Source organism: Callorhinchus milii, unplaced genomic scaffold (assembly GCF_018977255.1).
Source record: "Callorhinchus milii isolate IMCB2004 unplaced genomic scaffold, IMCB_Cmil_1.0 Scaffold24, whole genome shotgun sequence".
Lineage (NCBI taxonomy): Eukaryota > Metazoa > Chordata > Chondrichthyes > Chimaeriformes > Callorhinchidae > Callorhinchus > Callorhinchus milii.
In genome coordinates, this window is record NW_024704765.1 from 4,718,739 (window position 1) to 4,732,983 (window position 14,245).

Sequence of the window (14,245 nt, forward strand, 5' to 3'; positions counted from 1 at the left end):
AACGGAGGGTACGGGCAGGTAGGTAGGGGGATAGTAGGTCGGAGAGGTAGGAGGGAGCGAGGCCGTGAATGGCCTTGTAGGTGAGGATGAGGACCTTGAATTCGATCCTCTGGGGGATGGGGAGCCAGTGGAGGCGAGCTCAGAATAAAAGATCAGGTGCGGGGCAGGAGACTTGAAATTCCACCTGGTCTCAGCCTGTCAGACCATTTTGCCCTTAAAATCGAAGGTTATGATCTCTTAAGAAAAATTGGTCACTTAATCCACCACTGTTTGTGGGACACTGCTGTGCGCAATCGGCTGCAGTATTTCGCCCACAAATGACACAGTCAATCCACTTTACAGTATATTCCGTGAAGCGCTTTGAGACGTCTCAACGACGTGATAAGGCGCTATAACAGATGCAAGGATTGTTATTATTAATATCAAATGACTTACAGGTCCACCGTTTACAGAAAACGGGAGGATGACGTTTTTTTTTGCCGCGCTCGAGCAAAGAAAAAAGATACAAACTCGGTAACACTAACCGTGTGGGAATATACTCGAATAAATAATATAAAATGAAAACAATTTGCTTTCAAAATGCGCACGACATTGTGGGAGGCTGAGTTTTTGAATGAATCAGAGCTGTATAATAAAGGTGAGAATGACCTTTACCGGAACGAGCTAAGCTATGTTTCTCTGCTGCCTACAGATGTATCGTAAAGAAAGATTCTGACGATCAAATTTTACAGCCTCGCCTTCACTTCTTGTTTGACGTCGCTGTCATATCTATTTATAATAGTAATAATAAGAAGAATTTGGTCACTCAATCCAACCACGGTTTGTGGGGCAGTGCAACTGGCTGCCGCGTTTCGCCCCCAAAATATACAGTCACCCCTCTACCCTGTGAAGAGCTTTGGGACGTCTCGAAGGACGTGATAAGACGCTGTATCAAATGCCAGGATTATTATTATTTGCTCTCTTTGTAATTGCAACTTTGCCTGGCTATAGGACAGAATGCGGGGGGTGGGGGGGGGGGTGGGAGGTGGGGGGGGGGGGGGAGCCAGGACCCTACATGAACTCCCAACGATTAGATTGTTGAAACCCAATCTGACAGCTCAGTGTAGCTTCACATTTGTCACTGCACAACACAGACATCAGCCAAAGCAACCCCCAGGCTCCACTCCACTCCGCTCAGCAGCCATTAAACAGCATTAACTAAGAAATGTTAAGAACATAAGAACATAAGAATTAGGAGCAGGAGTAGGCCATTCGGCCCTTCGTGCCTCTGCTTCGCCGTTCAATAAGATCATGACTGATCTTCTCACCTAACTCTGATTACCTGCCCTATCCCCATATCCCCTAATCCCTCTATTTTTCAAGAATCTATCAGTCTCAGCCTTGAAAATGTTCAAGGACTGACATCTACAGCCTTCTGGGGTAGTGAATTCCATAAATTCACTGCCCTCTGAGTGAAGAAATGTTTCCTCAACTCTGTTCTAAAAGGCTGATCCTCAATTTTAAGACTGTGACCCCTGGTTATAGATTCTCCTCCCGGGGAAACAGACCCTCTGTGTCTACTTTATCAGCCCTTTAAGAATCTTATAAGTTTCAACAAGATCCCCCCTATACTCTAGAGAATACAGCCCGAGTTTATTCAGCCTCTCCTCATAAGATACTGTAACTACTGTAACTTTGCTTAATTGTAATAGTAATAATAATAATAATGAGGAAACTGCAGTGTTCTGGCCGACAATCCCCCTGATAAAATCGCGAGCTCACTTAACAATAATATATTAACCCTCGTATTTGATACGGCGCCTTATCACGTCATTGAAGACGTCTCAAAGCGCTTCACAGGATACACTGTAAAATGAATTGATTGTATTTGGACATTGCTGTGAGTAATTAGCAGCAGCTAATTGCGCACAGCAGTGTCCCACAAACAGTCGTACCTATTTATCTGTCTCTCCCCTTCCTCTCTCTCTCCCTCCTTCTATCTCTCTCCTTCCTTTATACTCCTTGTTTATCCCAGTCTTATGCTTGAACCTTCGATGATTGCTCTGCACCTATTTTTGTTGCAGTTAAAATACAGCTCACGGAGGCTCGCAGGCAGGCTGAGTACAAACACTGACTTGACAGATCTATAATTCACTCACTAATGGTGCTGTGTAAGGGGAGGTGGTGGGGGGGGAAAGTGGGTGGGTGATGGGGGAGAGGAGAGGGAGACATCACGATTTAATGTTTCTCCACGGACTTTAATAATATTAATAATAATCCTTGCATTCGATACAGCGCCTTATCACGTCGTTGAGACGTCTCAAAGCGCTTCACGGGATACACCGTAAAGTGATTGACTGTATATTTTGTGGGTGAGCGACAAACAGCATTCCAGCTATTTGTATTCGGCTGCTAAACCCTCCAACCCTACCGATCGCTCAACACTACAAATGAGGCTGTGAGGGACCTTAACCTCTTGATATCGACCCGAGCTGGGGAGAGAGAGAGAGAGAGACACATTGGGACATTGCTCTGTCAGTGTGTTTTATTGCTTTGTGGCAGCTCCGAATAGTCAGCAACCTTGAACACAAGAGACCGAGAGACATCCAACAGACATCAAGGGCAACCAAACTTTTGTGAATGAACCTGGTCGCATTCCTGGGTAAACGGGAATAATTCAGGGGCAAACAAAAAAAAACGCAAAAAGTCACCACTTTGTTTTGGGGCAATTTTTTTTGAATACATATTGGAGGTTTTGAAATATTCAGCACATCTGATACAGAGCCTTTCATGTCAGGACTCCCTCAAAGTGCTTCACAGGATGCACTGTAGAGTGAATTCACTGTGGATTTTGTGGGTAAACATTTTTAAAGACAAATTAGTCTGACAAGATGAGACAATGTGGATTTTAAGCCTTTTGTATGTTGGATGTAATCAATGACAAACAGCAGCTGTCTTTAGAATTCAGTCATGAGTCTTTCTTTCTCCCCTCCGCCCCCATTTTTTAAATATATTTCTATTTATAATCGCCCCAAAATAACAATAATCCTCGCATTTCGTTTTGTGGCTTATCGTGTCATTGAGACGTCTCAAAGCGCTTCACAGAATATACCATAAAGTGAATTGACTGTGTAGTTTGTGGGCGAAACAGCAGCCAATTGCACACAGCAGCGTCCCATAAACAGCCATAGATCGAGTGAGAGACAGTTTTTTAAAAAGAAATTATTAAAGTAAATAATAATTGGGATGTGAAAATCCCAGTCAGTTAAGAGCAGTTAATAACATATTCATCCTTTGTCACTTGTGTTCCTTGACCCGAAATTTCAGCCGCAAAATACACAGTCAATTCACTTTACAGTCTATTCTGTGAAGCGCTTTGAGACGTCTCGGAGATGCCATAAGGCGCTGTATCAAATGCAAGGATTATTATAATGTTTCCGTCCCAAGATCGCTCGCTAGTTCAAGGTCGCATTGCTGTCCACCAGGGACATTGGAGCGATAGCTGACCCGAGTCCCAGCCTCTGCATTAGGTCTCAGCTCCTCTCTCTGTGAACGTAATACTGCGGGGAGCCTGGGAGGCTTGAAATATTAATGTCCGCTGCCCAAGCTCTGAACTGACTCCCAGCCAGCAGAGCGCTGAATATTGCACTTTACTGCAACCGTCGTTCTCCGGCTCTGTTCCTCCGCAGAGGGTTAGTTGCTGTTAACCCTGCTTGGCTAGGCTTCCGAGGGTTAGTGTTCAGGGGCGAGGGTTTGAGCTCGCGAGCAGCCAGACACGGAGAGAAGGGGAGAACCACATTGCAGTCAGTGCATTTATCCATTCCAGGCCTTCACTTGCGCTCGACTTGGTGTAAGAGCCTGGCTCAGTTACGATCACGCTGGCCTTCGAGTCAGAAAGGTGTGAGTCCAAGAGCCAAGTTGGGACTTAGAGCTCACACACGGTCTCGGCTGGCACTTCAGTAGATGCAGTAGGGGACACAGGTCCTTTCGTTTGCGAGGCGAGTGCCCAAACTACTGAGCTACAGGACTCCACAGTAATAACAATCCTTGCATTTCACAAGCCCCAGTGTCCCTGTCTGAACCCACAACCTCCTGACTCAGAAGCGAGAGCTTCACTAAACCGAGCCAGGCTGACACCTCAAAGCATTGCCCTCACGCACACCCACACACACACACAGCCACAGCGCTGATGATTTACTCATTATTAACTTTGCAATTGATTTGCCGAGGGGTACAGTTTCTGCGTGGGGCCAAATAATGTCAGGGAGAGACACTTCTCCTTCCAGAGAGGAGAGAAAGAGAGAGAGAGAGAGAGAGAGTGAGAGAAAAGAGATCAGTCAGTCAATCCCGTAAAACCTTCTTAAGAAATTCCACACATCATCACTTCAGCTCCACTTGGCACACAAATCATGTGGCATCACACAAACAAATTACCCCGACTGGCTTATCTGAGAAAAGAGAGCATTTATCACGATTTATTACTGAAGCTGGAGATGTAATGAACGCACCATCTCTGAGTCAAACAGTCAGGTGATTGCGGGCCTAGATAATAATGATAATAATCCTGGCATTTGATACAGCGCCTTATCACGTCTTCGAGACGTCTCAAAGCGCTTCACAGAATGTACTGTAGCGTGAATTGGGCCCCCATTTTGTGGGCTAAACGCAGCAGCCAATTGCGCACGGCAGAGTCCCACAAACAGTGGTGGATTGACTGACCAAATTATTATTATCGTTACATTTATTTTCGAAGGGATTCCTACTTACTGCTGGAGTCACGTGGAGTAAGGAATCTTGCCTAACGTTTTGCCCAGCCGGGAATCGAGCCGAGATCTTCTCGCTTGCGAGGCAAGAGCACTGACCCAACAGGCTACAGGACTCCGCGCTATGATAATTTATCACTGTCGCTGTAGATCTAACGAACGCACCATCTTTGAGACTAACAGTTGGGTGACGGTGTGGCTATTACACACGGAGCTGTGGTCAGGCAGACTCCGTATTAATATTAATGAACAATTTGTGTCTGGGCACAAATCATATGCATGCGTGCGGACTGAATCGATTTTAATTCAGCGCCTTGCAAAGTGGATATTAATAATCTTCCTTGGAGTTTGCCAAAAAAGAAGCACAGTGAACGTATTAGAGGCGTAATCCGTCACACATTAGCCAGCGCCCGGTGAAGGATAGTTTCTTGAATAGTGCTTGACGTGGCTTTATAAGGGATGAATATCAGAATCAATCACTCACTGCGCACACAGCGCTGAGATTGAAATTAGACATTCTTCTGGAAAGGAACCGCGAACCGGAACCTTTTTATTTCATTTTTTTCTCCGGCCCAATTTAGTTAAATCAATAAATAGATATGAAGATTTCTCGTGGGCTTCATGTAGCTCGGCAGTTAGAGAACTCGCCTCGGAAGCGATTAGGACGCGGGTTCGATTCCCGGGCAGGGCGAAAGCTTAGGCAAGTTTTCTTACTCCACGAGCCTCTGTTTATAAGTAGGAACCTGGTTGTTGGTGGATTGCTTTTCCGGGGGTAATAATCCCTTCAAAAAAATAAATGAATAACAACGACTGTTTACTGTGCTCAATTGGCCGACAAAATACAGTCAATTCACTTTACAATATATTCTGTGAAGCACTTTGAGACGTCTCGAAGACGTGACACAGAGCTATGTCAAATGCAAGGATTATCCTTATTACTATTGCATTTGATAGGGGGCTTTTAATGTCGGGCAAACTTCCCCAAGTGAGTTGCTTTTCAGGATTTACTACAGTTGTTTTGGTCCTGTCTAGCGTTGAAATGACGAGAAAGCTTTTGCAAGTAACCCTCGCTCTGCAGGGAGAGGGAGGGATGGGAGAAAAGTACACAGACGTCTCTTGGTTTTAAGCAAGATTGCCATAGTAACAGAAAGCATGTACAGGAAAATTATGAAGCGTAAAAAGATTTCTCGCACATTACAGCCCACTAATGGAAGCTGGGTTGAAGGCAGAATTGTGGATGACAACCATTTGCGTGTAAAGTACAGCAGGCTGGGTTTATGGAAGGCTTTTTAGAATAAATAACAACAGGACAGGATGCAGAATATCAGGCAATGCTAAATAAATAATAATAATAATAATAATAATGCTCCTTTGCAAATTGTTGTAGGGCTTGTAATGTCAAGATGTCTCGAAACTCTTCACAGGGAATTACTGTCAGACTCATCATGTGGAAACCCATCACCGTTGCTTCAGTGTCACCCTACCCGCTAGGGCTTTGGCTTGCAGGGTTAACAGGAGCTGAGTAGGATGACTCCTTGTGCCCAGTTGGAATGGAAGGTGAAAGCGTGTGTCGAGGGAATAAGGAAGGAAACGTAGGGCTCACATTAGTGGTGTATAAACACCAGCCGGGACCAGTTGGACCAAATGACCTTGTTTCCGTGCAGTATCACTCTGCGTAAGACCTTGTATCGATGCACACAGCAGGTGGCTAACCTGCGGTAGTAAGGTCCTGGCAGGTTAATACGTATTAACAATGCGCAATAGAGCGAGAGAGAGAGCGCGGAGGGTGTGTGTGGGGGTCGGGGGGGGGGAGGAAGCTGGGCAGAACAATTCCTTTCCACACTCACCAGGACAACTTAATTCCCTGGCGATGTCTATATCCTCTAATATCTTAATGACTGCCTTTGTAAATCAACTGCGTGATGTGGTTCTAAGCTCTGCTGGTGAGATACGAACGGAGGGGAGTAATACGATTACAAACTTAATTTCCGCCAAAGCACTCAAAAGCATTTACAATTGCACAGGGATTAAGCTGTGTTTGTTTGCCTTGGAAAGAAACCACACACACACAAGGACACGCGGGCACACACACACAAAGACACGCGGGCACACATATGTAGGCGCGCGGGCACACACAGACGCAGGCGCGGGAAGCCTGTCTTAGCCCATCATTTTTGTCGGCATTTTATTTAGGACAGGAAACATCACGCTGCCCATGACAGCCTCCAATATAAACACTTCCCCCCCCCCACCCCACCCGCTGAAAACTTTGCAGACAGACAATAATCCTCAACGAGAACACAATCTGATCTAAGAAGCTAACTTTGATTTTAATCAAGTTCCCGTTCAATTCGCAACAGTGAAAAGCGAGCGACCAAATAGCTGCCCCTGGAGACAACAGAACACGAGGACAGAGGCTAACAATCATGGAGTCTTTCTCATGTTTATCCCAGTTTTATATTCCACTGCCCCGCCCCCCCCCCCCCCCCCCCCCCGCCCGCTCATCGGAAATTCAACTTCATTTCTCCTACGCTTTACAACGTATCCTGTGAAGGGCTTTGAGGCGTCTCGAAGGCGCGATGAGGCTCTGTATAACATGCAAGGATTAGGATTATTATCCATCCCAAGTCTCTCCAGTCTCCTGGAAACTTCGGTGGGTCTTGCTTGTCTTGCTGGACAGGTAGACGGGACTCTCTCATTAGAAGGACGCGCGCCTACATATGTGTGGTCGCGTGTCTTTGTGTGTGTGTGCAACCCCCCCGCCCCCCGGCCACCCACACCAGTGCTGCATTGGAGCTCAGCTCAGGCAATGTGATTCCAAGTGGCGACGTGGGAGGGTTTGAACCCACAACCTTCTGACTCAGAGGCGAGACGCGACTGTTTGATATCCACTACTATACCTCACGCAAGGATTATTATTAATTATTATCCTCGCTCTCAGGAGAGAGAGAGGTTGCGGACTGCGTTCAAGGCACAGGGGAGATTTCCGTGCGTCGGTGGCAAATAGATGTATTTGTTCCGTCTAGATTTTCCTGAGCAGAAAACAAAAGAGAAAAATTAATAATGGGCGGAAATAATGAAAGGCAGAACTCGAAAGCGGATTTGTGATAATGGATGCAAAGTGGCTGAATATTGCCGGGCAAAGTGACATAGGATTCAAACCACAATGCACGGCATCACAGCTGGCCCACTCTAATCACCGTAATTCCACACGCGTCAGACACAGCCTATAATTTTGCGGCTGCAGATTTCTCTCTGGCTCCATCCCCGCAGCAGACAAAGAGCGGAGGGGAAAACAGGAGCATGACATTTTTTTAAAAAAAAATTGGTCGTTCAATCCACGACTGTTTGTCCACGACACTGCTGCGCGCAAGTGGCTGCCGTATTTCGCCCATAAAACACTCCACTTTGCAGGATATTCCGTGAAGAGCTTTGAGACGTCTCCGAGATGTGATAAGGCGCTATATCAAATTCAAGGATTGTTGTTATTGTTGTTGTTATTATTATTATTGTTAATTATTAACCTCGCTTCCCCTTCCAACACATTGGCTTCAATGCCTTCCAACCCAACGTCTCAAAGAGCTTCACAGCAAATTGCTCTCAAGTGACTATAATTTCACCCACTTTGCACACAGCAAAGCCTCGCAAAACAGCCATCGAGTCAATGACCAATTTTTTGTTTGTTTATCCGGGGTATTTGTCAGCCTGGACAGCAGGAGAAAGAGAAACGCCTCTCCTCTCGCCTCAAATAGCCCCTGGGGGGATTCTGTGGCTCACAGGAGATGGAGCGCTGTATTGTCGGAGGTGCCGTCCTTTCGAAAGAAACCTTGCCCGTTCCGGTGGACATCACACGCTCCCGAAAACTGTTAGGGAAGAGAAAGAGTCCTGCCAGACAATCCCCGGATAAATCATTCGTCCAGCACCCCGGGAAGATACCCCGGGTGAAGGGCATTAAACAAATACCCAAAGGCACTACCAGATGGCGTGAGATAACCAGAGATAAGAGTGCCCATGGAATTGGTCCTTCACAGTTGTTAGCACCCAAAACGACTCCCACGTTTTCACACTGAAACAGCCGTTGCCCCTCGGGGTGGGGGGTTTTCTGTGAAGAAGAGCTAAGTGCTTGCTTTAAGTGGTGCGTCTTGAACACGGGCGTTACAGCGGGTACAGGGGTTTATGTGGAGTGACTGACATCTAGTGGACAGTGATTCTGAGAGACACACACAATTGCGTGCATCTGCACCGAGATTCATAGAGCGTGAGCTTACGGCAGGGAAACAGTCTGTAGCATGTGTTTATACTCCACACAAGTTCCCCCCCCCCACCCCGTCCCCACCTCTCCTATTCCCTCCTCCCTCCCTTCATCTATGTTGACACTTTCTGCTTGGTCAACCAGGTGTCTGACACAGAAACCCATCGCTATGCCATATTGAAACAACAGGCAGCTGTTGGTGATGTAATTCTCCAATGCACTACCAGATGGCGTGAGATAACCAGAGATAAGAGTGCCCATGGAATTGGTCCTTCACAGTTGTTTGGGGGATGTCGCTGTGCACAGTCACTACACTTCGCAGTAAATCCTACGAAGCACTTTGAGATATCCTCGCAACGTGATAAGGGGCTGTATCAACTGCCAGATTTATTGATAATAATTCTGCATCGTCAAATGACCGATAGAAAAGTGCGGCCACAATCTGCTATAAACATCGCCCTCTGCTACGCTCTACGCTCCCCCAGGCACATGGGCAGTGCGGCACGAGTGGAAAATAGGAGCGACACATACACCTCAGGGCCTCGGCTCCACATTGTAGTGATGAAAGGTCATCAACCTGAAAAGTAGACTTACTTTCCTCGCTCCATAGATGCTGCCTGACCTGCCGAGTGTTCCCAGCAACTTCTATTTTTATCCCCACTGTTGTGATTGTCTTTGCGTCTCTCTCCTGTGTGTGAGTGTATGTGCGCGCGTGTGTCTCTCTCCTGTATGTGTGTGTGTGCGCGTATCTCTCTCCTTTGTAGGTGTTTGCGAGTGCATGTCTCTCTGTGTCTGTGTGTCTCTCCTCTTATGTGTATGAATGTCTCTGTGTGATGTGTCTCTCTATGCTGTGTCTGTGGTGTCTCTGGGTCTGTCTCGCTGTCTATGAGTCTCTGTCTCTCGTTGTCTATGTCTTGGGTATAGGGAGTACAATTTCCAAGTTTGCAGATGATACTAAACTAGGAAAAGCAGTAAACGGTGAGGAGGATAGTAGCAGACAGCAAGAGGACATAGACAGACTGGTAACATGGGCAGACACGTGGCAGATGAAGTTTAATGTGGAGAAATGCAAAGTGATGCATTTGGGGAGGAAGAATGAGGAGAGGCAAAAAAGCTTAAAGGGGGTGAAAGAACAGAGAAACCTGGGGATTCATCTTTGAAGGTGACAGGACAGGTAGATAAAGCTGTTTTTTCACACAGCGAGTGGAGTCCTGTAGCTCAGTGGTTAGAGCACTCGCTTTGCAAGTGAGAGACCTGAGTTCAATCCCAGGCAGAGGGCGAAACCTCGGGCAAGTTTCCTTACTCCACACAGAGCCTAATAATAATCCTCCAAAAAACAAAACAATAATAAATTGGTCATTTTCAATCTACGACTGTTTGTGGGACATTGCTGTGCGCAATTGGCTGCCGCGTTCGCCCACAAATATACAGTCAATTCACTTTACTGTGTGTTCTGTGAAGCGCTTTGGGACGTCCTCCTGACGTGAAAAGCGCTATATCAAATGCAAGGATTATTATTATTATTGTTCTGATCTGGAATGCATTGCCCGAAAGGCTGGTGGAAGCCGATTCGATAAGAGAGAAGTAGATAATTACTTGGGGAGGACACATTTGCAGGGCTATGGGGAGAGCGCGGGGGAATGGGATTGAATTGGACATCTCGTTTCAAAGAGCCGGCACAGACTCGATGGGCCGATTGGCCTCCTTCTGCGCTCTACGATTCTACGAGTGTATGTGTCTCTCTCTCTGAGAATGTGTCCCTGACCGTGTGCGTCTCTCTCAGTGCCTGTGAGTGCGTGTACGTTGTCTCTCACTCTGGGTCTCTGTGTCGTGGCAGGCTCTGAGCGGCAGGAGGCGGTGAGCTCCTGCAGCAATCCGACATGTATTACATCTTCATGTTTCGTTTTTAATCAATAAAGCGAAAAAAAAATCAGGAGGTTGGCCAGTAAAATGCACCTCAACAGCACCAATCAAAAGCCCGGCAATCTTGTCAAAAGTTTCCCCCCAATTTTCGGCAAATATTTCAGCAATTTTCTACGGGACGTTAACCTCACAAATGAACTGTTTAAACAGTGTGAGCATTATCTTATCAACACCCTGAGCTTAATCAACTTTTGTCATTGATTACGTGAAAAGCACTTGCCTTGCAGAGCTCTGATGATGTGTCAACGTGGCTCAGTCAGTGGCATTTGTGTTTGCGGTTCAAGACGGTGGGGGTTCAAGCCCTGTTTTTTGGGGCTTTGAGCTCACAGTCCAGGCTGCTTGCCCAGGGGAGCAGGGAGTACTGCCTTTTCAGTAGGTGGTTGTCCATTCAAATGAGCTCTTAAACCGTGAAGAGAAGTCAGGGCGAACTGGCAAACGATCCTCGAGGTGAATTGGCAATTTATTTCACTTGGCCAATGTTTGGAGGGACCTTGCTGAATGCGGATGGGCTGCCTCGCTTCGCCCACAAACTCCACAGGACGACAACGCCCCTGGAAATGTACATTCTCAATCGCCTCGTGTAGACAAGACACAGTTTAACGTCTCGTTCGAAGCCCGTCACCTCTCACAACGCGGCTCTCCTCACCCCCCAGCACTGCAGTGTCAGAACTGCGCGTCATCTCAAAGGCCTGATTCGAGCGCCTGGATTTCCACCACAACCTGATCCCAGATCAACGACAACTTAAGTTGTTTGCACAGCGCCTTTCGTGTCGGGAGGACGTCCCAAGGCGCTGGACAATCAGGGATTTGGACCCGAGCTGGGGGTTGGGATCAGGAGGGGTGTAGGATGGGGGGGGGCCTTAAGGATTTTCCGCAATTCTTCCCGATCTTAAAACGTTAAGTCAAAATGGAGTTACTGGCTACAATTAGGCGGAATTTCAGGTTCCTGACATTGGCTGAGGTGAAAGGGCCAGAGTAGGGAAGGGGTGGGGGAAATGTAAGTTGCCAGCAGAATTTTCTGGGTGGGGGGGGGTCTATTTTAATCCTCTGAAGTTACCTGTCCTTGTTTGATTTTGCCGAGTGACACAAATTCACAAGTCTAAATTGCGGTATTTCTTAACAGAATTCCTCAATAAGGTTTAAGTCGCTCACCGATTTCAGGGGGGGGGGGGGGGGAAACAGCAGCCAATTCCCAGAGACCTTAACTTTTCTGTGGGTGGGGGCGGAATTCAAACCACACGCATCGAAGAGAGGAAACAGCCTTTTGGTTTTTAAAAAGTTTTTTATTTTACGCTTAATTGTCACTAAAGATGAGCTTCACAAGAAACTCAGGGCAGACGTTATTTACATTTTAAAAAACATAACACAGGCTCCACATCTGTCGTGACACACACACACACACACACACACAAACACACGTTGTCGAGTCAGTCTTCATCTCCAGATTACCTCTTTATTTCTAACCCCTCGTTCTCCGCACAGAATAATAATAATAAAATCCAGGTGAAAAAAACAAACCCTAAAACCTCATGTGCTAATTATCACATGGAATTTCTGTTATTAAATGTTGTGTTTAGCCCCCTCCCACTCACACTAAGAATATTGGGTGAAAATGCGATGCGTGATGGGTTAATTAACACATCACAGGTCACCCCCCCCCGCACACCTTACCCTTTCTATGGATTATACGTTAGTATTTAATACTTATTTGGATAATAATTTCATGTTCATTCACATTTTCAGTTCTAAGAAGAGACTTGAGAGGTTGTGGCTTTCCGGGGGGGGGTGTGGGGGGTGGGAGGGAGAGGGCGAGGAGGGTTGTGGTGGGGGGGGGGGGAGAAAATGCTAAGATTAGCATATCAATATATTGGTAATTGAGAATTTTTTTTTGCTGTTAGAAACAAAGAGGTGGGTTTCGAGATAAACCCAAAGCAACTTAAAGGGGAGGTGACAAGTCAACACACAGAGTGGCGGTCGGGGTGGGGGGGGGAGGGGGCAGGGGAGAAAGAGCCCTGCGGACTGTGTGAGAGGAGAAGGTTGGGTTAAGCTGGAGATGGAGAGAGAGAGAGACCCTGTTGTACACAGAGCGAGACAGACACTGACAGACATGACAACCCCACACGGTGACACCGGTTTGGGGGGGTGGGGGGGGGGCTGAGGGTTTGACACAAACGGCGAAGGGCAAAGGGGGCGACTGCATTTTTGAGACACAGAGAGAGAAAAAAAGACATTCATTCTCGACCAAATTTTTGCGAAAGACACGTTGACTTGTCAAAAGGCCACAGAGGTGGGGATGTGGGGTTGGGGGGGTGGGTGGGTGGGGGGGAAAGGAGGGGGAAATCAGGGAAAAAGTGGGAAAATAATCATTTAATCCAGGACAAAGTGCTTGAAAAATACCAAAATCATCCATACAACGTTCACGCACCCGGACACAATCGCTGACCAGGCAGGTCAGGTCCCTGCAGAAGGTCTCATTGGTTTCAGACGTTGAGAGACAGACACTCATTGACATTCACACTGGAGACACACCGTCCATCCCATAATACGCACGCAATCCGTTCAAATTCCCCCTCCCTCCCCCCCACAAAGAAAATGACTATAAAGATGATTCACTGATTAAGGCTCAAAATTAAGCCTTAAGTCTCAGTCTGTGAACCCTTTGTTTTCGAGCGGGAGACGGGCGGAAAGTTCAAACGATCTGACCCAGGGAGGCACTTGTTTTTACCCCATGTGCCCCCGCATCTCACTCCCCCTACCCCCCCACCCCCCCACCCCCCGCCCCTGAAAAAAAAAGGGCAAAAAACCAGTTCCAAACAATTCGCGCTACAATTAAGAACTTTCTGCGAACGGGGAACAGTGGCCAATATATCTGACGGGTACAGCGCGAGTTGAAGAAGTTGCGGAACAGGGCACAGAGGGAGACCTTGTCCTGAAATCCCACACGGTAATGAAACCCCGGTAATTAAAACTGGGAAGTTGTTGTTGGTGGTGGTGGTGGTGGTTGGGGTGGTAAACAACAACAACGACGACGACATACACTTACACAGCGCTCCTCACCCAGGGAAGAAATCGCTTAACTAATAAGGTTTAGGAAATGTCGACACTGGATTTTAAGTCCGTTTAAATAAAAAAAAGGAATGTAAAAATGGGAATTTTTTTGCCACACCGGGAATTGTAACGTGTACCCGCTGGGACTCACTGGCCACACGGTTTAGTTACAAACCCCCCCAAACCCCCCATCCATCACCTCACCCGGTGTCCCCAACACACACACAGCAAACACATACACACACACAGTGTGTTTACTGCAAATAACACCCGCTGCCCC